General features: G+C 34.7%; 1 pseudogene across 1 annotated transcript in view; it reads right to left on the minus strand.

Moving 5' to 3' along the window:
- The window catches only part of LOC108523086 (protein unc-13 homolog C-like), a 261,211-nt pseudogene that overhangs the window by 118,281 nt on the left and 118,576 nt on the right, over positions 1 to 24,354 (minus strand). The window contains exons 7-8 of the transcript XR_001883691.1: positions 20,695 to 20,921; positions 19,548 to 19,689 (exon numbers count right to left, since the gene is read on the minus strand). The product of XR_001883691.1 is annotated as a protein unc-13 homolog C-like (transcript). The remainder of the gene's footprint in view (positions 1 to 19,547; positions 19,690 to 20,694; positions 20,922 to 24,354) is intronic.

Consider the following 24,354-nt stretch of genomic DNA (forward strand, 5'->3'; position numbering starts at 1 on the left):
TATATATCACATAGAAATGTACTAGGCACTTAGATTTTTAATTACAGGTAACTGGTTGCAACTAGTTACATTATTCAAATGTATAAATATGTTCCACCTTAACAGCAAAGGACATGTCAACACAGATATATAAAATAGAATACATTTTACTTTCCTAATTATAAAACCCAGGATTGATGAAATAATGTATATATAATGATACAATAAAATCACATTCAATTATTAAAAATTTAGGTTTAGCAATATCTTTTACAATGTGGAAATTTTTACAATGGATCACTGACACAAAAAGCCTTATAATGTAGGGATTATAATTATTCTAATATTTAAATTTTATATTACTTTGTATATATGTTTATGTTTGTGTGTATATATGATTGGATATATATGTAGTTGTATGTGGATTTGTATATATACCCGTATTGTTGAAGATATATATATATAATTGATAGTGACAGGAGGGCAGCCAGATGCCTAGGCAGATAGGGTTGGGTACCAGGTGAAACCCCTCCTTAAAGTTGAATACAGTTTAAAGCCTGAAAGTTAAGCTGCAAGTTAAATCCTTGAGCTGGATTCCAAATTTGTCCTCCTGTTTGACATGCTTTCCTCTGATTGATCCCCCACCCTTCATCTATTTTATACATACCTGCCCTTTCCTAATTGGTTTTATACACTTTCATGCCCACCTTTGAGTGAGGTCTTCACATTAACCTTTTTTCCATACTCACAAACCACTCAGCATGCACATCCCATCCTGTGCCTATAAAGACCCCAGATTCAGTCGGTAGAGGGGAGACAGCCTGACTTTAAGGAAGAGACAACGAAACTCCAGGGAAGATGACCTGATCTTCCTGTCCCCTCGCCAGCTCCCCTCTCCACTGAGAGCTGTTTTCATCACTCAGTAGAATTCTCCACCGTCACTATCCTTCAATTGTCCACATGACCTCATTCTTCTTGGACACCAGACAAGAGCTTGGGGCCCACTGAGTGCAGGTACGACACTGGCCCTTTGCATTTGTCAGCAGAGGGCAGCCAGTCCACATGATGAGGCAAGGGGCCAACTGAGCTGCTAACACACCACCATCCAGGGACAACAAAAGTAAAGAAGCACTGTAACACCCCCTCTGGAGTTTTGGGGTCGTGGGCACCCTCACTTGGGCAGTGCCATGTTCCCCTTGAAGTGACACAGCTGGTCTGGCCACAGGCCCCACTTGGAGCTTACTGAGCTTACAGCTCAGAGCAGCTGGCTACATCCCATGCTCGCTCCCTCCCTCCTGCAAGAGGTTGAGTGCAGTGGGACAAGTAGACAGGGCGCCCCTTCCACAAGTCTGGCGAAGGGGCTGAGAAATATCCTGCATCATAATTACACATATAGACATACTGAATTGATGATATATATGTATATGTATATGTATGTATACATGTGTTCATGTATTTATGATTCTGTATCTATCACTACATATATGATCAGAGCTAGAGATAGCAAAAATTTTACAGTGATTATCTAAAAATCACTCATGTTATGGAGATGTAGTTCAGAATATTGGTTAAGAATAAGGGCTCAAGCAACATGATTCATAATACCTAAAAATAGAATCAACTCAAACATCTACCAACTGGAGAACAGATAAAATGTAGTATACCCATACAATGGAATAGTATTCATTAATAAAAAGAAACCACCTACTGAGACATACCACAAATGAATGAAATTCAGAAACATTAGGCTAAATGAACAAACCCAGATGAACACTTAAAATGAATAAGTTGTATCCTATGTATGTTGTACCATAGTAAAACTTAACAAGAAAAAAAATAAAAAATAAAAATAAGAGTTCACTTTTGGTTCCACCATTTGTTGACTATTGTATTACTTAATATCTTTGCCTTGGTTTTGTCTTCTGTTTAATGGTTATAATAATGATACTTATCTCATAACACTGTTGCAAGAATTAAATGGATTATTGTGTATATGTGTATCATTTAGAATAGCACTTTGGAGTATATAGATACATAGACAATACTTGTAAGTTCTTTGGAATGAATGCATGCATTCTTTTCAACTTCATATTTGACTGAGAGTTGGTGGCTTTAATTTCTCCCACTGTTGCATTCTGTAAATTACCAGAAAACTATAAAAGCAGTTAAGGAATAGAAGAGCTAACAGGCAAATGACCAGCATACCACATGCCAAACCCATACAGAAAATGCCATGAAAAGATACATACAACTACATATTTAGCTTTAAGTATATATTTGTTTCTATCTCTCAGTCCTTTCAGTATTTCTTTGTCCTTCTCTGAAAAGTCTTAGCATTTGTGTCTTGATAATAAATCCTAAACACAAAGCACTTTTCTGGAATGTATGATCCAATTTTCTTATTTCAGAAAAGGAAACCTCTGTACGAAGACTAACAAACATTTTGCCCTAGTAACAATGAGTGAATTGGAAAGAAAATTGTGGATGTAAAAGTTTTGGAAAAATAATAGCACTTTATAAACTATTATGATTTTTATGCTTATATAGTCACTCTGTATAATTATATGGAAAATTTAAAGACTTTTAAAAATACTGAGTGTTGGTCGGGCATGGTGGCTTATTCCTGTAATCCCAGAACTTTAGGAGGATCACTTGAGATCAGGAGTTTGAGACCAGCCTGGCCAACATGGCAAATTCTCATCCCTACTAAACATACAAAAATTCCCTTGGCATTGTGGCACGTGCCTGTAATCTCAGTTACTCAGGAAGCTGAGGCGGGAAAATTGCTTGAGCCCCAGAGGCAGAGGTTCCCATGAGCAGAAATTGCACCACTGCACTCCAGCCTGGGCCACAGAGTGAGACTCTGTCACAATTTTTTTTTAAAAGTATATATATACACACACACACACACACACATGTATAAATGTACATGTATGTATATACATATGTATATATGTATACATATATATGGAGAGAGAGCAAGAGAGAGAGAATGTGTTTTTCAGAAAGACGGAACTCTCCTCTATCAATTTCCATCTGCAGTGAGCACAATTCTTATTGTGATAGCTGTATCCAGTTCATTACTTGACTTACTGAATATTATTGTCAATATTTTAATAGAAAGTTATTATTTAGTATCGGTATTTGCCTTTAAAAAGTTTGCTGTATTGTTATCAAAGTAGATACATGTATCTACAGTGAATTTTCACAAATACGGGATCTTACTGTACATATCATTTACCCCTTTAACTTAACACATTGGGTACATCCTGACACATCATTCTTTTTAATAACTGTATTGTATTTCATTACATTACTGTGTATTAATTTATTTAATTATTCCCCTGTGTACCGTAGATGGACATTTAAGTAGTTTCCATTTGTTTACTGTTACAAAAAATACTACACAGAACCACAGAACCCCTTGTATGTTTATAAACTTGTGAAAATATGTTAGTCAAATTATTAGAAGTAGCTTTGCTAGATTTAAAGGTGTGCATAGTATATGCATATCTGTATACACACACATTACTAAAATATTATCCAGAAACATGTATGTGCTTACCCTTCTATCTGCTTCTCTATACTCTCATTAACACTAAGAATTTTTACCTTTTAATATTTGCTGATGAGATCATTGAAAACCTATCTTTTTATATGATATTGATTTTAGGGAGCATATCCATCCTACAGTAAACAAAATACATACATAAATATTCATGCAATACTTTTCTTTTTTTCCTTACCAGCCTACCTGAACAGAAAAATATTCTAATGAAAAGCTTCACATTCCCACATCTAAAAGACCTCTAAAGAGATAATAAATATTTCTTGCCAGAGAAAAAGAGTTAAACAAAATAAATAGCCAGAGTTTATTTCTGGCAAGAAAACAGGATCAGTCAGCACTCACTTCTGTAGACACCTGGCATCCTTTCTCTTAGTTATTTCCCCACCTTACTTGCTAGAAAAGAAGAGCTGCCATTCTTTCAAGAAACTTTGAGGCAATGATGGAAATGCCAGTAACAAGTGGCGGTTCCGTCAGTTTCCCAAACAGACTTTATCTGAACACCAAACTTGATTCAGGAGAGTCCATCACAAAAGTAAACACTGTCAACTAACATCCCTCTATTCCCAAATATCAGCAATACAACAGCACAGTACAGGCTTATACAAAGAAGATTGTACTAATCACTAAGGAATTGCTGGAGAAATGTTAGGAAATCCCACATTCCAATTAACTTTTCCACTTTAGTCTAAGCTTCAACCAATTATCTCAAATGGAGCAAATATTCTTAAGAATTCACAAATAGTAATGTTGGTTATACCTCAGTCCTTTCTGGGCTCTTTTGCTAGATGTGAAAAAATGCAAAGAGATGGAATTTTTGAAAGTGCCAAGTCACTGCACAAATACTACAAAACACTTGGCAACACCTATCATATTACAGTACTGGTACCCATCTGTCTGCAGTATTGCCCTTTATCATTAAAATGCAAACGTAAGTGCCATAAGAACTAAAGTTGAATAAATATGTTAGGAACAGCTGAATGAAAAGTTTACCACCTGTTTGAATGTATTTAATATTTCCAAAAGTTTGTGTAATAAAAGATAAAACAACCCAATTTGATCAAATATAAGCATAGCTTATGTTTTAAAAAGTATAACAATAGGGACATGGATGCAGCTGGAAACCATCATTCTTAGCAAACTATCACAAGAACAGAAAACCAAACACTGCATGTTCTCACTCATAGGTGGGAACTGAACAATGACATCACTTGGACTCGGGAAGGGGAACATCACACATCCGGGCCTATCATGGGGAGGGGGGAGGGGGGGATTGCATTGGGAGTTATACCTGATATAAATGACGAATTGATGGGTGCTGACGAGTTGATGGGTGCAGCACACCAACATGGCACAGGTATACATGTGTAACAAACCTGCATGTTATGCACATGTACCCTAGAACTTAAAGTATAATAATAAAAAAAAGTATAACAAATACTATGCTGTAGATGATGAAGAGGTAAGACTGATGATTCAGATAGAAATCATTCTAATGAAAGCGATGACTTTAGGTTGAATCATATAATATTTACATTTTTGTAGGTCAAAAGGGTCAAATGTCAAAATTTTCACGTGGCTCGATTGTGTAATGACCAGTTCTGCATGATGAAGTCTTGACTGTGTCCTAACTGACAATCCAGTATGTACTTTGCAAGTATAAGAAAGTCTATTATATTAAAAAAAATAACTAGGACATTCACAAAACCTAGTCTGAATATTAATCAAGATACTAAAGAGATCAGTGTGGGGGAGATGGACAGAAGAACAGTATTGTACAGCTTAACAACAAAGTTGAGGAAGCCCTGGAGATCATCAAGATACATTAAATATGACTCATTTGAGAACAACATTGATCCTAGAGGGGATCGTTTAGACATTAGTGAATGCTTTTCCAGAAATTCAGTCACTCCTCAGGGAACTTCCCAATTCCTCCCTCGCCAGATAGGGGATTAATTTTGTCTACTCAAAGAAATCTAAAGCTTTCAAGCTCACATGAGAACATTTTCCTGACATGTGACTCTAAAGTAGAGGCAGTAAAGAAACTTCTGGCTAAGAATTGTCTTGGAGTTCTAAAATCGCAAGATCCATACTCATAAGGAGTCGTTGATAAAGAAAAAGGGTAAGATTACTAAAAAGTGGTGAAAAGAGAGTTGGGTGCCAATTTTTAAAAAGGCACAGCAAAAGCTAGGCAAAATAGAAGTCTCAGGTCAGGATGGAGTGGCCAAAGATGGTAAGGAAAGTTAGGTCAGTAGAGGGCATTGACATAAGAGTTATTTTTGAGTTGCATGCCAGGCTGATCCCTTTTCCATAAACAGAAAGTCGTCTAAGGGGATTGTTTCTCTCTGATTGTGCACTGGCTACTACCTGTACCTAAAGTACTCTAACTGTAGAGTAGCCTCCACAATCTGAGATCACCTAGAGTGCCAGTTCATAAATTTATTAGCTACTTAATTTCCCCCAACTGTATCATTTTTTCTACCTTACTCTCATATTACAAAATAGATTGGGTTCAAATCATTTAGTTTCATCTCAATCCTTGTGACTGAATATACAATTGAAAAATAAACCTGAATTATTTGTTTTAATTCCTCCTTGGAACAAAGCAAGGAATAATTGCTTAAAATTAAATATTTATTAAAGCATGACTTAAACCATTTTAAATATGGCCCTTGTACCAGCAATATTAAAAAGATAAAGTTAATGTCTCCTTTTGATGAAATTTTCCAGCACACATACTTAATTATCTGCCAAGAGTAGAGTTTTATAAAGTAATACACCTATGATGTCAGAGGGCGCCTTAGACATCATCTTGCGGTGAAAAGTCATGCCAAATGTTCCCCAAGAGTTAGCAGCAAGTTTCCATCTTGTGTTTTCTTAACCTTATACAGAGTTCTGTAAGGACAGGGTGAAAAAAGATGACATGGATCTAACCATAGTAAAAGCTCAGAAAGTTACTTCCTACTTCTTATTTTAGTGCTTAACTAAATCAGAAGAAGTGCTATCCATTGTATTGTCCCTCCAAGTCCAATTCTAGTCAAAATCAGCTTCAAAGTTTACTGGGTAGAGACATAATTGAAAGAAAATAACAAATATATCATGAAGACTAAAGGCCTTCTTAACATTTCATCAGGCAGGAAAACATTGTGGAGATGCTAATAAAAATGTCAACATCTGAGTTCATATCATAATGTTCGGGTATCACGCACAGAAAAGAAAGGAATGTCTTTGGAATTACTTAGAAGAAAATGTCATTGAAAACAGGAGAAATAAGAGTGAAGCAATAGTGTGAATAAATTTTTTAAATTAATGATAAAAGTTTATAGAAGATGCTTTCATTGGTAAAAAAAAATCAATTATAGAAATTATCATTTGAAAATAATTATTAAACAAATTTTATGCTTACTTTATACCCAAAATTATTTTAGGAGGTTCCCATCCTTAAGTAACTCAAAACTTAGGTGAGGAAAATTACACTGACATATATAAAATACATAAAATTTGGAAGGACTGTATCAAAATGATCTCAAATGTCATAATACTAATGGGGAAAAATGTTAAATGCAAGTAGATGTGCCTGAAATAGCACATTCTTTTAATTTTGAACTTACATAGAACTCAATGAGTAAGGTATAAAAAAATTCACAACAGTATTACACCCTAATTAGCCCATCAAGGAACTTGGGGTTCTGGCTATACTATCTGTAATTTCATAAAAGTCTGAGACATTTTTCTCAGCCATAAATGTAAGGATGTAAATGCACATGATACTGTATTTCTTTTAAGATTTTAGATGTGTTAAACACTGTAAACCATTAATGCCAGACCACAAAGGATGGAGGTGGTCGGGGTCACTGATATTATTGTGTGGTCATCATGGTCATCATCACAGTTATCATCATACTAGAAGCAGCAATTTTATATCATCTTGAATTTGTGGGGTGTGAATAATTAGTGGAATACTGACTGCTAGCACAGTGAATGAATTATTTTGTCAGAGTTTTTTTTTTTTTCAACTGTTTATTGGGGTATAATTGAAATACAATTAACTGCACACATTTGAAATGTACAATATTTTAGGTCTTGGCATATGCATTCACCCATGGAATCATCATCATGATTAACATAATTAAAGTTGTAATTCAAAAGTTTCTCCAAAAGTTTCTTTGAGCTTCTTTGTAATCAGTTCCTCTCATCCTTTCCTTTCCTTACTCCCCAGGAAAACACTGATCTGATTTCTTACATTGGAAATTAGTCTGCATTTTGTATTTTCTATAATTTTATATAAATGAAATTATACTGTAAGAACTCCTATCTGAATTCTGTCACTCACCATAATTATTTTGAGACTTACCCATGATATTGTGTATACCTACAGCTCATTCCTTTCACTATTAGCCAGTATTTCAGTCTCTGGATTTACCACAACTTGTATATCTTGGGGTTGATATACAACCCCAAGTTGTATATCATATATTGGTATATATATACCAAATATATACCACAACTTGATGAAGACTTGGGGTTGTTTTCAGTTTTAAGTTATTACAAAAAAGCAGCTATGAATATCTGTATACAAGTCTTCATATGGACACGTTTTCTTTTCAGTGAACGAATGAATTATTTTCCGAAGTGGCTTACCATTTTACATTCCCACCAGCAGTAGAGTTCCAGTTCTACCACATTCTCACCAACACTTAGTGACAACAGGATAAAGGTATACAGGAGACAACTAGAAATGTATCATTATAACTTTCTCATATTGTATGTGAAGTAGTATTAATATTATGTTACTAGTAGGCTGTTATAACTTAAAGATATATACATAATAAAATCTAAAGCAATCACTAAAATAACAAAATAATGAGATACAAATAACCCAACAAACTATATTATACACAATTATAAAAAATATTCAAGGGGTCCAAAAAAGGCAGAAAAATAATAATACTAGTGGACAAAGAACATACTGTTACACTAAGTACAAAGTGATTTTCACATAGTTTTACTTGGAATTTCTCTAACAATGACATTGAGCATATTTTCATGTGCTTATTTGCTATCAACACAAATCTCCCATGTGTACTTTAAAATAATATGTATTCTGTTCTTTTTGGGCAAAGTGTTCTAAGTAGCATAACTACAAGTAGTATAACTATTTGTATCTTTATTTAAAGTGCATTTCTTACAGGCAGGATATGCTTGCATGTTGCTTTTTTATGCAATCTGATAGTCTCTGCCTTTTATTCGGGGCATTTAGATGTTTTTTATGTAATGTGATCATTGGTATATTTAAGTTTTAGTCTATCATCTTGCTATTTGCTTTCTGTTTCCCCCCATTTGTTTATTTTACCCTTTATAGGATTTATCATTTTTGATATTAAAATTTGTCTACTTTTTTGACTTTTAAACCGTAACATTTTATGTTTTCTCTTTTCAGTGGTTGCTTTAGAGTTTATAGTACACACCTTTAAGTGAATATTTATGTGATAATAGAAGATGTAGGCATGAGCTGTGTTTCTTTCATTTTGCTTGTTGGGATGGATTATTTAGCAAAAATCTATTGGTCTCCCGAAGCCCTGGCTTTCTCATATGTAAAATGATAACAACAATCATAATGACAATGATTAATTGTGAAGTATTATACATATGATAAGATTTGAGATACGGTAAATGACCACACAAATATCCATGCCTATAATTATGATGATATTTGCAGTGATGTGGGTTTTGTTTTAGATATTTCTTCCTTGCCATTAATATTTCTTCAACACATTGCTTACCTATACAAAACTTCTTTTGTCCAGCCTTCAAATATTACCTTGCTTTAAACATCTTTTACTTGGAGTCAAATATCTATCCCATTGTTAAGTTGGCAGCACCAGGCAGAACTGGCCACTTCTCCTCCAACCTCCCTAGGACTGGCTCCCCCTACTGATGATGATAGCCTCAGCATCATCTCCACTCCAATTGTAATTAAAGCTCTGGGGCAAAAAAGCATGTGTTTTTCATATTTACCTCAGTGCCTGTAACACTGTGGAGAGCACCTCATACTTAAATACATGTTCAATGAGTTATTTCTCTACAGAGTGTTGGGTCTGACACTAACAAAAAATGCTCAGAAAGCTGAATTTTACACTATATGGACCTGGGTCAACAAGGATCTGCAGACTCCCAGTTTGGCCAGGGACAGTACTAGCATATCGATCTTTTTCTGCTTTCAAAATAGGTGGTCTACACAAAGGGCACATCCAATAAGTGAAGGAATGAACCAAGTAAAGGTAGATTGGTATTTTAGTTTTGGAATCTTGAAAATGCTGCTAGATCAGTTGGTGGTAGGGTAATACTAGATGTATTCCACTCAGGGGAAATTGCTTCAACCCACAAATGAGTGACTAGCATGCCCCATTAAGACCTCCCTGGTCTCCGTTCCACACATAAAACACACAAGTGATAGTTTTAAGATGTTCCAATCATTGATAGACCAATAACCCAGGACTTGTATGGTACTTTGTAAAGATGAACTGAGCTAATTATTGAAAACCCCAAAGAGGTTTCCAGCAGCAAACTGAGTGCTAGAGTTGGGAAACACATGACCAAGGCTATTATATACCATGGGGAAGTGAAAAACAAGAAAATCTATTGAGTAGTGATCAAGAATCAGATCAGTGTGCAGAGAAGAGAGGAAGGGGAAAAGCGGGGAAAGGAGGGAGATAGGGACTCAGTGAAAAGGACAGTATGTGTGTGCAAATGGAAAGAGGGAAAAACAGATGCAGGTGAATAAACTCTCAGAGAAGAAGAGAGGAATAAACAAGCATAATCATTTCTGCCCTTGGGATAATTTGTTTGGCTTTTCCTGGTTTTTGCAAGGGCTTTCTCTTCTCATATATTAAAATTTGTTCTCACCTAATACGTTTTCCATGTACTAGTTTAATTGTAGAGGATTTTCTTTCCTCTGACAGAGATGGATTCCTGCAGAACAGTCCTTTTTACCCCAAAGATTGCTATTTGTACCCCAACGGCTCCCTAAAGATTTGGGGGATTTTATTTAAATTCTGTTTGGGGCGCGGGCGCGGTGACTCAAGCCTCGCTAATCCCAGACTTTTGGTGAGCGCGGAGACGGGGACGGATCACGGAGGTCAGGAGCATCAAAACCATCCTGTGCGCAACACGGTTGAAACCCCGCCTCTCTACTAAAAAATACAAAAAAACTAGCCCGGGCGAGGTGCGGGGCGGGCCTGTTAGCTCCCAGCTACTCGGGCGAGGCTGGAGCGCCTGAGAATGGCCTAAACCCCAGGAGGCCGGAGCTTGCAGCTGAGTCTGATAATCTGCCGCCACTGCCACTCCCCAGCCTGGGCGACAGAGCGACGACTCTGACCTAAATAAAAAATAAAAAAATTAAAAAAAAAATCTGTTTGGTTCTCAATTTAAAACCTAGTCAAGTTCATAGCACCTTGCATCTCTACCTATGCAATATTACAGTGATAGCTCTAAAAATGTATCTTGATTTGATATTTTCTAGTTTACTGACTGTGAATTAATTCTCTTTGGTGACCCTAAGTTCATATTTTATGGCATTCAATTTAGATCTCTCCATAACTCCTTCTGCTATTTATTATAAAACCCTTAGATTCTAGTGAGAAGCAGTGATAATGTAAATTCTGTTATGTTGGCTTTGCTGTATGTGGATAGGTAATGGTTCAATCTCATTTAGTAAGTGAACAGCAGAATTGGCTATTATTTCCTTACTGCTAGACATAATCACAATGTAGGCAATGATTAGTTAAATAAAGATAGATAGATAGATAGATAGATAGATAGATAGATAGATAGATAGATAAATTCTAATGTCATAAAGTTTGACTAAACTCCTTGCTTTAGAAACTGTGGAACCATCTTCTATGACAAATGACTTACTGATGTTGATACTGTCACTGTAAAATGGCTCAGGCAACTGAGGAAATATTCGCTTCCCACATAGCCTAGGAAAAGACTACTGGTAATCTAGGCAATAAATCAGATTCATGATTATGTTCAGGCTGTCGTTTTAAAATATTAGTCTGCTATGCTATCAAAATATTTTTAAGTATGGTATTAAATACATTATTTTTTATAGAGTTTAGTTTATGCTTAATTCATACTCAGCCCCGGCTGAGCAGCACATGGCATAGTAGAGAGCCATGGGCCTGAGGCACTCTGTGCACCACATCTGGGTAGCTAGGAATTGAATGTGGCTGCCATATACTTCAAAAGGTCCCAAACTATCATGTCTCTAAACAACAGCATTATGAGTTAAGTATTACTGTCTCTCAAGATGGGGAATAACTTTTAGCACATTTCCCATTGTGATACTGAGATTCAAAGAGGTTAAGGATTGATCAAGTAACATGTTAGACCCAGAATAGTTCTGGAATTCAGGTTTGTAATCTTGTTGGCCAGATAGCTTTTGGTATAACAGGGAATCACTCTTTAAGTCAATACTTTCCATGGTACTTAACTACAGTGCTTTACATATAAGGGTCACTCAGGAAATCAGGTGGAATTAAATGGATACTCCAAGAAGCAAGTGGAGCTGATTGTCCAGTCAGTTATGTAAGTAGAACATTTAACTACCATTCCCATGCCTATTCAATGCTACTATAAATGAGGACACATTTGCACTCCTATCACAGGCATTTTGTTGACTAGACTTTCATTAACATAATTCTTTACTCCAATGATTAATATTGATTAGAAACAGATTAAGTAACACACATCTACTATCACCTTTATGACCTACCTCAACTCTTGTAGGGAGTCAGTATGAAATTTGTTTTTATTTCAGAAGTTTGCAAAAAGGAGGCACCAAGAGCTCAACTACAGTGTCCTCAGAAAACAGCATCAACATATGCACAAAACGTCAGTCTCCCAACTCTCAAATTTCTTATTCAAACTGGCATACCATACTGGCATTTTCTCTATATAACTCACTGAGAGAGACTTCCTTGTTTTCCTCCTGAGGGAATAGTTTATGATAAGCATAAGACATATCATTAACAGTAGCAAAGGAAAGTGAAATTGAATGTCTTAATTAATCATGAAATGATCAACTATAGAATTTAGGATCAAAGAACAAAGATAACCAGCACCTTAGATTTATATGATACTTTATCATTTTCAAAGTACTTTCATATGTGTTATCTTAATTAATCTTCACGTGACATTTTAGGAATTAAACATTTGTTTACAACCCCTTGTAACCCAGATTTCTGTAAGGGCTTAATTGGTCATGCCTCTGTTCTCTCCAAATGTTGTCAAGAGTGCCCCATTCTGAAATCACACAACATCCATAGTATTTTAAAGATTATAAATTGAAACGCTTTGTTTTAAAGTAAGAGAAATAAAATTAAAATGGAAATTATTTAGCATTAAAATCTCTAGAAGACATTAAAGTGCAATTAATGCGGAGGATAATTAAGGCCAAATTCCAAAGTTGAAAGACTCTTTCAACTACATTTTCATTTTACCAGTTTTGTGATTGCTTGCTTTGATTAGGTCTGCAGCACTTTTTCAAGTGAAGCGTTTGGATGTAGGGGAAAAAAATCACACTTCCTAATCTCTACTTGTATCTTATTTGTGGCTTCACAACAGGGCGCTACTCTGTAGTGTCGAACGTACTACAACCCATCTGAGCTTTGATTTTCTCAACAGTGAAGTGAAGAATTTGGACAAAACTATCTCTCAGATTCGTTTCCCAGTCTCAGTTCTCTGATTCTTATTTTAGGAGAACTGTTTTTTTTTCTTTTTACAGCAACCTATTCATTGGTTCTCCCTTGCCATCACTATTCAAGTTGGAACTTTTTTGGCATGAGAATATTACTGCCATATTTAGTGTAAAGACCTGAACCTTAGCACAAAGATATAATCATGTTATTAATTCTAATAATAATACAGCTATCATTTTTAATACTTAAGTTCTATGAAATTTATGTATGGTATCTATCTCAAAAAACATAACAATTCTGTGAGGTATGTATTATTATCCCTATTTTTCATATTAGACAAGCTAAAGCTCAGAAGTTAAAGTCACACTATTAATAAAACATTCTATTTTCAGAATGTCAGTATACATTTTTTCCACCCCAGTTCACAGGGCAGAACTGTCAGGGTAGGGGGAGGCATGGATGAGTTCATCTGTGATGTGTATACATTTTTCAGAGTCTGAACATAAATTCACTGTGAACTCATTTCTTTCTGCCAAAGAGAACTGTTTATAAATAAAAGGTAACTTTGCAATTCTCATGCCATTTTTATGATAAATGAAAACATGCACTGGTAACTTCAAAACAGTATTTCTGGAGTCAGTGATATAGAACCTGTATAATAAGAATAAAATCTCAGAATGCAGGAAACTGATGACAGAAAGAATTAATGTTAAAAAAGTTGGCATTTATCTTTGATATTCTAAAAGGAGACAAATAGAAAAGAATTACAAGTGTAACTTAAAGTTAATAAATATTTTATCAGTAAAGTGGAAAATACTGTGAAAAATTATGTACTTATATACAGCTCATGCATAGCCAGGTATAGTGTTAAATTTGAATTTCTTCTTTGAAATGATGTTGTTAAAAAAATATATATATATATTGTTATTGCCAGTACAGACGGTGCCTCCTATCAAAAGGAAACCAGGCACACAACATGGAAAATCATATGAAAACTGCCAATAATAATACAGATAATTCACAGTTTAATAGTCCGTTCCAGTGTGAACTTCTGTGTACTTTCCCCATGAACTATGATGCTTTCTCGCCAGTCTGGTGGGAAGAAGCACTAGCCCTGGTCTGGATGAGCACTGCAAACTGTCAAATCAAGAACCTGGGTGGTCCTAGGTAGTTTTCTCACATGCATCATTATTTAGCTGCACTTATCATTACTCAGTTGATTTATCAAGGAGGACCCTTTGAAGGATTAAAATAATACAATAAATATTTCTTTCTATTCTAGTCAAGAGGGATTAACATGGACCAGAGATATCCTTCCACATAAAAAAAATCAAGCAGTGAGCAAAATACATCAAACAATGGTTTTCAATATAATGGAGATATGTCAGTGATGAACAGTGATTCCCTGAGAGAGAGAAAAACAAAGAAAGAAAGAGAGAGAGAGAGAGAGAGAAAGAAAGAAAGAAAGAAAGAAAGAAAGAAAGAAAGAAAGAAAGAAAGAAAGAAAGAAAGCAAGCAAGCAAGCAAGCAAGCAAGCAAGCGGGCCCTGTGATTACTTCAGCTTATTGCCTTGAGGGAGTTTTCCAATCATTGTGCAAGGAATAGAAACCAAGGTAGAGTCCATTAGACTCTTTCAGTTAAAAGACAGAATTGAAAGTTGGGGAAGACCAAGGCAGCTAGAGGTCACAGGGCATAATATCAAAAAAGAGAGCTGAACAGAAGGAAGGTTTCAACAATCTTTACAGGGGTTCCCTTGAGAAATGAGTTGAGTAATGATAAGTGAATGCACATAAAGAAACTGCCCAAAGCCAGATTAATATTTAAAAGTTTAGATGCAGTAATGCCCGACACAGAGCCAGTTTTAGAAATCATACAAATTTCTACTGGGCAGAAGATAAAACCTCCTAATTCATGAGTAGTAGGAAGAGTATGCTGAAGAAACTTGCCTTCATCACAGGGAATAATTAGCCTGAAATTGAACACTATTTCATTCCCCTTTAACACATTTGAAAAGCAAGAGCCAAAGAACAAAAATATTTCCATGTAACTTAACTATGTCCAGAACAAAGCTCAGTAATACCTATAGGATGCCACAATATCCAGCAAGCAACAAAGTAACATTTGCAATGTCTACAATTCAAGCTAAAATTACTAGGCAAACAAAGTAGCAGAAAAATATAATGCATAATGAAGAGAAAAATCCATCAATCAAAACTGACCAAGATTGGACATAGATGTTACAATTGGTAGGCAAGGACATGAAAAGAGTCATCATAAGTATTGCATGTTTTCAAAAATTTTAAGCTGAGGCATGGAAGATGCAATGACCCAGTTAGGATTTCCTAGGATGGAAGAGAAAACATCTAATATGAAAAATACAGTGGCTTAGATTTTAGCAGATTAGACATTATGGAAGAAAAGCTTAGTGAATTTAAACACACACAATGGAAGTAATCCAAAGTGAAATACAGAGGAAAAAAATAAGAAAAAAAGAAATTAAGAAAAGTTGGGGGGTGGGAGGCAAGTGGAGGGAGAGCATTAGGACAAATACCTAATGCATGTGGGGCTTAAAACCTAGATGATGGGTTGGAAGGTGCAGCAAACCACCATGACACATGTATACCTATGTAACAAACCTGCACATTCAGCACATGTATCCCGAACTTAAAGTAAAATTTAAAAAGAAAGAAAGAAAGAAAAGTCCTCAGAGTGTCAAGCAGCTGTGGGGCAACTTCAGGAGGTCTTAGTAGAGCCTCCAAACAGACAGCAGAATGCATATTTAGAGAAATAATGACCAAATCTTTCCAAATTAGAAAGAAAACTGTAGACCCACAGTCCCAAATAGCTAAACAAACCCTAAACACTAGAAAAAGGAAGAATATGACACCATGTGAAATCATAAACCAATTGTACAAATGAGTAGAAAAATATTTTAGAAGCAGTTGGCGGAGTAGGGGAGATATATTATACACAGAAGCAGAATGAGGACAACTACAGATTTGTTATTGAAAACACAAAGACAATGAAGCAAAAAAATTTTAAATGACAATCAGAATCATATGATCATCTCAACAGATACAGAAATAGAATGTAACAAAATGCAACATCTATTTCTGGTGAAAACGCTTAGTTCACTGAGAATAGAAAATCACTTTTTAATTGGATAAATGGCATCTACAACAAAGCTACAGCTAATATCATAGTTAATCAAGAAATGAAGTTTTCCACTTAAGATTGGGAATGAGACTAAGATGTCTGCTCTTACCTCTTTCATTTGACATTATACTGGAAATCTTAGCCAGTGCTTTAAAGCAACCAAAATTCCATCAGAGTTTTTTTGTTTTGTTTTGTTTTGTTTTGTAAAAAAATGATGAATCGATTCCTAAATTAATATCAAATAATTGATAGGTAACCAAATAGCCAAAATAAATTTGAAAAAATAAGAAGGTTGGTAGACTAATTCTACCCAATTTTCAGACTTATTATAAAGCCACAATGATCAAGACTGTGTGTTATTAGAAAACAGATAAATAGATCAACGAAACAGAATGACATGGTCGGATGCAGTGGCTCATGCTTGTAAGCCCAGCACTTTGGGAGGCTGAGGCAGAGAGATCACTTAAGGTCAGGAGTTCGAGACCAGTCTAGCCAACATGGTGAAACCCTGTCTCTACTAAAAATACAAAAAATTAGCTGGGCATGGTGGTGTGTGCCTGTAATTCCAATTACTCCGGAGGCGGAGGCCAAAGAAATGTTTGAACCTGGGAGGTGGAGGTTGCAGTGAGCCAAGATTGTGCCACTGTACTCCAGCTGGGGCAAAAGAGCGAGGCTCTGTCTCAAAACAACAACAACAACTACCAGAATGACGTTCAGAAATACAGACACATATATAGAGAGCTGAATTTTATCAAATATGTAAAAGCAATTTAGTAGAGAAAAAGAGTGCTTTCAAAAATGTCACAGAAACAAGTTTATGTGCATATGCAAAAACAAATGAACTTAAGTCTACCACTTATATCATACTCAAAAATTACCTCAAAATGTATCATAAGCCTAAATGTAAAATCCAAAACCATAAAAGCTATACAAATACAAAATACAAAAGCAATACCAAATGGACAAAATATTTGAACAGACACTTAACCAAAGCAGATACATAGCACATAAGCATATGATAACATGCTCAAAATTATTAGTCCTTAGAGAAATGCAAAATACAACCACTATAACACTACACATGGATCAGAATGGCTAAAATGTCAAAAGCTGGCCTTACCAAATACAGATACCCCTCAACTTACAATGGGGTTACGTCATGATAAACCCATGAGACAAAACCATCATAAGTTGAAACTGTACTAAACATGGGCAACACAGCAGATGGTCCCCAGCTTATGTTGGTTTAATTTAGCATTTATAAACTTTATAATAGTGCAAAATTGATAGGCATTTAATAGAAACCATAACCCAATTATAGATCCTAAGGAACACCTCAGCTTACAATAGGATTACATCCTGATGAATATATCTTAAAGTAAAAAAATCATTATGTCAAACTATCATAAGTCGAGGACCATTTCTATTGGAAGGATATGTTTGATCTAGAACTCTCAGACATTTGTAGTGGAAGGATAAAATGGCACAGTCATCTGGAAAAAAATCTCAAATATTAAACATATTCCTAATATGTGATCCAACTATTCATTCCACTTCTAGGTACTTATTCAAGAGAAATAAAAACATATGTTCACACAAATATTTATATACAAATGTCAGTTTTAGAATAAGTCATTCATTTAACATATGGGTCACTTTGTTGTCATTAACCAAAAACTGGAAACAAACCAAAATACCCATCAAGAGGTGAAGGGTCAAATAAACTGCAATATATTAATAAAATGCAATGCTACCAAGCAATAAAAATAAACTACTGATACACCCTACAACTTGGATGAATCTCAAAAGAATTATGTTGAGTGACTAGAACCACACAAAGCATTACATGCCATATTGTTCTAGTTACAGGAAATTCTAGAAAACGCAAAATGTAAAGTATCCTATAGCATCAGAAAGTAAACCAGTGACTGCCGTGGCACACTGGAAGTCAGAAGGGATGACTTTTCATGAGGCATAAAGAATATTTTGGGGCACTGATGGATATGTTCATTATCTTGCCTGTAGTGATGATTTCCCAGGAGGTACATACATGTCAAAACTTAACAAATTGTACACTTTAAATGTGTAGATTGTATGTTATGTCAATTATACCTCAATAAAACTGTTTCTAAGCTTTCAGATATCCAGCTTCCTGAAAAACTGGAAGCTGTAGCTGCATCGCATCTGCATGATCGCATGGCAACAGAAGCCATTTCTTTCCTGGGAATCACCTGTTTTCGTTTGCCATAGTCTTCATCCCTCTCCTTTGTTGTTCCTTTCCTGCTTTATTTATTTACTTGACTCCAACAGGAAATTTAATTTTAACTTCCAATTGATTTATTGTCTTCTATTTTAACACATAAAAAGGTATTAGTCTCTCCCAGAAGTCTGAAGGGAGAAATCTTCCAAATCCCTTAATTCATTCTATAGTACCTTCTGTTATTTGGTTCCAACTGATTTTCCAAACCTATTTCTTAAGACTTCCTTCATCAGGCCATATATTCAAGAAACTCTACTTTTTACACAATATTGCCCACATTCCCAACTAAGCTATATGTTTGGTGTGTATTTACTTACCATGGTAATGAGATTCTTGTTTAAAGCATTTGCAAAGAGAGAACTCAAGAAAAAAGACTGTCTTTAACTCATGTAGGAATTTTTATTTCTACCAAATAATAAAAGTTATTATCAAAAAGTTATCATCAGCCACCTGAATAATATACACTAGTGCACATGTGGTTCCACCCCAAGTGATAGTACAGAAAATGCTCTAAGTCCCTTGTTTTTAGTTATGAATCTTCAGAGTCAAGATACTGTTGAATCAAGATTACATTTCCCGATATTTTGGGTCATCCCAAGTTATAGATCATGTTGTGTATCTTTTTTTATCTCTTGCAAAGCCACCCCAGTCATGCCATCTTTATTTGAAGTATTCTTCTTATTCACTTGCTTCCAAGGATAAAGAATAAATAATAAATATTATGAGAGTATTGTGGGAGTTTATAACATGACTTTTACGTTTTTATTACTTTTGGGTAATAGATTATTAAAATATGAGATAATTATTGCATACTTTGCATGCCTGTCTTAAATTCATTCTTAAACAATTTAATATTTGTAAAAATTTCACATCATATACTCACAAATAAAACTTCTCATCCCATACTGGATTCAAGTTTCCAAAAATGGTTTTTGTTCTTCTTTTGTTCTTTCCAACTTGAACTGTAACATATGGATCACTAGACCCTGTTTTATCTTTTGCCTGTAGACCTTGTGCAGAAACCACTGAAATAAACCAAAAGAAACATTTTAACATACATATTCCTCAGAAACGAAAAATAATAATAACAAAGACAATTTTTCTGTCATTTGGTTCTTTGGGTTTACAGATGCATCCAGGTTGCTTTCATTCTCATGACCAACAGAATTTTTAAAAAAGTTTAATAAAAATAAATATACAACATTAAATCCGTAATTTTTGCTTTTGTCTCTAATGCAAAGTAGCTATATACATACACATGCATATGCATATTAGCTATATACTCATACACATTACAGCATACATGTACAGAGAAATGAGGAAGATATACCTACACTTATATGAAAAATTACCTAACATGATTCAAAGGTCTGTAATCCAAACTGATCTATTTAAGAGTCTGCCGTCAGTATTGATCAACTCTACATAGTTGAGAAAGCATCTATATCAACTATGAGAAAGTATCTCATAGTTGAGAAAGCACATTTATTTTGTATTTACTCATCTTTAAATACAAAATGAGTAAGTAAAGAGGCTTGGTAAATGTTAACAGGCTGCACAGTCACTTGCTGTTAACATTGCAAGCAACTTCAGAAGTCCAATTGACTAGGTATCATTACACTCAAATTGTCCTGACTCAAGGACCAAATGGAGGGATGTTGAGCCAGGACTAAGTAAAATAACATCTATTGTCTCATCGAAAAAGATTAACTGAACATATTATTAGCTACTGTTATAATTTATCACTGGTAGGCAGCAAAAATGCTTATTTCCTGTAAACTGCAGGTGAATATATTGAAAACAGAAAACTTTTCCTATGAAAGAACTTTTGATTAGAACAAGACACAGACTAAAATTATTTCACTTATCTAGTATGTAGTTTCAAAATGTGAAGTACCAACCAGTCTGGTTCATATTAACATGATTGAAAAAATAATCATTTATTTTACCTATGATTATTATCAGCAGTTATTTCTAGGACACACAAAAATCTCAGTTTACAATAAAATTTTCAAGACGACTTATTTTACCTGTAATGGTTATTTTGCAGACCACTTGGATGTCCCATCCAGTACGCTCTGTTTGGCTGCCTTTGTATACTGCACAAAATCTTCTTTAGAAATCTGAAACATTTCCTGGATTACTTCAAACACTTCCGGCCGGTTTTTCTCCCTGATCTTCATTCTTTCTTTCATTGCTGTAATAATGGTCTGAGTCTTGTCTTCAGCACCATGTTTAGAACTCTTTTCTGCTGCTCCTATGATGGAAAAATCAATGGTGATGTGAACGTACATGCCATTACTTTTTGATGGCTAAAGGAGGGAGGAAAAGGAGGAGAGAGTGACAATGAATGAGGGTTTTCATTCCGTGGAGTCAGGTGGCTTTTTAGAAAAATATCAGAATGAACTGCTCTGCTGAGATTCACAACAACTAGTACTCCTTTGTGTTATTGGCAAGTAAATTGACCTCCTATGATTCCCAGGCTTTTCTCTTGCATTACTGAACTAAATTAGGCATTGTGCAAAATTTGGTTTGAATTTTCTAAAAGGAATTCAAAAACAGCAAAAAGAACAGACACAATTAAATATGTTACATACCACACATATTTCCTCAATGGGTATCCAAAACAAAATTGAGAAATAGAATATAAGTGGCAAATGTCACTTGGAAGTCAATAATTCAAACACATCACTGTTATTTGCTAAACATTAAAATAGAATGTAAGATTTTACTTGGAAAGAAAATGATTGAACTGTTTAAAACAGATTTGGACACTACTAGGCTGAAAGACCTATAAAGTAACGGATAGAACACCGACTTGAACTCTCTTTTTCTAATATATCCAGAGCTTTTAAATGACTGAATACTCATTTTCCACTAAAACTTTTTTTTTTTTTTTTTATTTCTGGGGCATTGTTTTCATGACTGGTCTCAATTTTCTGGGCATTTTGTTTGTAATGACAAATCATTCTATCAGTGAAAGATTTCTAAAATTCCATTCTTGGATCCCTAACCTTAAGCTACTACTGGCTAGATATTCTCATTGCTCTGTATGGCCTTCTGGGTTGCCCAGTATTATACAAGTTAATAACGGACCATGATTTCAATTTCCACAATTCCTTAGTGAGTTTAAAGTAAGAAAGCAAAAGCTCATGTACCAGTGTCTACAGCAACTGCCACTGATAAAATCAAACTTCTTTTTGGTATAGAAGCAACTGAAATATAGTGAAAATAATAGAAAGAGTTGTGTTCATAGCTAGTAATTGCTCTAATTTTCATTGACATGACTGTGAGTTTGCCTAACTAGTATTCTCATTTTAGTCTGAACTATTATATTTCTGAGATAGGCATACTAATATCTCATAAACTATTTAGAGATTAAATGAGATAATTTATAGGTAAGCACAATTTCTACAATAAAAGATAACATCAGTAATGTTCTTTGAACCTAATTTGTGAATGTTGAGCCCAATTTAAGTATAGAAAGTAAGACAAAAGATGAAAGGTCAACTACTACCTTTACTTATGATAAATTAATACACAATTGGACAGCAATAATTTAATGTAAATGTTCATTTATTTGAAAGTGTAATATCTGTTTCCTAGAATGGAAATATATATTCATAATAATGAGTGTGAATAGAAGAAGCTAAAAGATATGAATATTCCAGTGGTAGAAAGAGCAGGCTACCTGTCTTTATCTTTTATTTTAACCTTTGAGGACCTAAACAACATTTAAAAAAGGAATTAAAAAAAAAATGAATTCCACTAAAGGTGATTTAAAAGGACATTATAAATGGTCTACACTGTTGAAACACGTCCCTGGAATAGCTACAAATTTGTAAATTGCATGAAATTAAGACGTTTTTAATTTATCAATATTGGTTTAGCTACACAGTCCATAATTCTGAAACAGTAAAATTAGCTTAGGCTGCACTAAATAGTTGAAACTATCCGATAGGCATATTTTATTCATGTATTTAATATTCATTAAATGGACAGGACAGTGGTGGCTGGAGAATGTTCCCTACAAGACACAAAGTGGCTCAAAAGTTTAGTCTGCGACAGCCAGGCAAAGAATGTCTAAAAGGTTAGAAATGTCATAAAATGTTGACTCTCCCCAAATTTCTAAACAGCTATTCTTATTTTGCTGTTAATGCTCCCAAAGGCTCTAGGAAGGAGTGCTAAAGTCATGTAGAGTTAAGTATACTTTGGATTAGTTTTCTAAATTGAGGAAGAACCCATCTAACTACCATGCACAAAATAAATGCTCAAACAATAGCTGCCAAATTCAAAGCTAGAATATAAAGAGATTGTTCATCCAAAGGAATCAGGCTTCTATACTTAATGACTGCCTCTTGTTATAAAAAAAAAATTAGGAAAGCTTGAGCATTAGCTTTGAAATTTCACTTATTCTTATGTATTATTGATGTTATTATAGAATATATATTCTAATATGCACAGGCAAAAGAGCCATAAACTGAAATAGCCAATTGGTGGACAGCAGGTTAATAGAGACATATGTTTAAGCATTTTCTCTGTTATTTCTAGAAAAAAAAATGTAGCTTTTAAAAATTTCTACTTTTGGCCTGGCGTGGTGGCTCAAGCCTGTAATCCCAGCACTTTGGTAGGCCAAGGTGGGTGGATCACGAGGTCAGGAGATCAAGACCATCCTGGCTAACACGGTGAAACCCTGTCTCTACTAAAAATACAAAAAAATTAGCCGGGCGTGGTGGCGGGCACCTGTAGTCCCAGGTACTTGGGAGGCTGAGGCAGGAGAATGGTGTGAACAGGTAGGCGGAGGTTGCAGTGATCCGAGATCACACCACTGCACTCCAGCCTGGGCGACAGAGCAAGACTCCATCTCAAAACAAAACAAAACAAACAAAAGTTCTACTTTTGCATTTTTGATCAGAAGAAAATTATTCATCTTGGATTGTTTAGCTCAGAGAGAGAGACAAATTCATAATTAATTTTTGTCACTGATGTACAGGTACTTTCCATTGGCCTATTCTTTATCAAACCCACATATCTTATGTTTCTAACGAAACTCTTTATTAAATAGTTACAATTTGCCATGAATTTCCAGCCCTTTGGGTTCTTTGTCTTTGGCCTTATTTGTTTATCTAAAAGTCATCACAGAAAACTTTAAATTAGTTTTTATATGACTCTTTCTTTAAAGTGTGTGGCAGAAGGTCTAGTAGCATCATTGAAACACAGTAATATGCCAACCAGAGATCAATAATAGATGAGATCAAAAGAGATAATGTAAATCAAAAGCACTTTGTACAGTATAATATCCAAATGAAATACATTATTGTTACTTTTAAAAATAATTACTTGACAGATAAGACAATATAATTACAGACAACACAACCATAACCCAACCTTAGACAGAGGGGCAAACTGGTTCTCTTCTACATAATTTAATGGGACAATTAACTAGAACTCATTTGTCGTTAGTTTTTATCAGACAAAACATCTACACTTCAGGTGAAATTAACAATTTTACCATCTTTATATGGCAGTTTACAATTTTTGTGCTTTTTTCTGAAGAAGTATCTATAGATAATATCTACAAATAATTATAGAATTTATAGATATAATCTATAAATAGAAAAGTATTGAAGTTGTTATATATGTAACTTTATATATAAAACATATATAAAGTTATATTTTTGATTATATAT

This window comes from Rhinopithecus bieti, unplaced genomic scaffold (assembly GCF_001698545.2).
Source record: "Rhinopithecus bieti isolate Rb0 unplaced genomic scaffold, ASM169854v2 scaffold_70516, whole genome shotgun sequence".
Taxonomy (NCBI): Eukaryota; Metazoa; Chordata; class Mammalia; order Primates; family Cercopithecidae; genus Rhinopithecus; species Rhinopithecus bieti.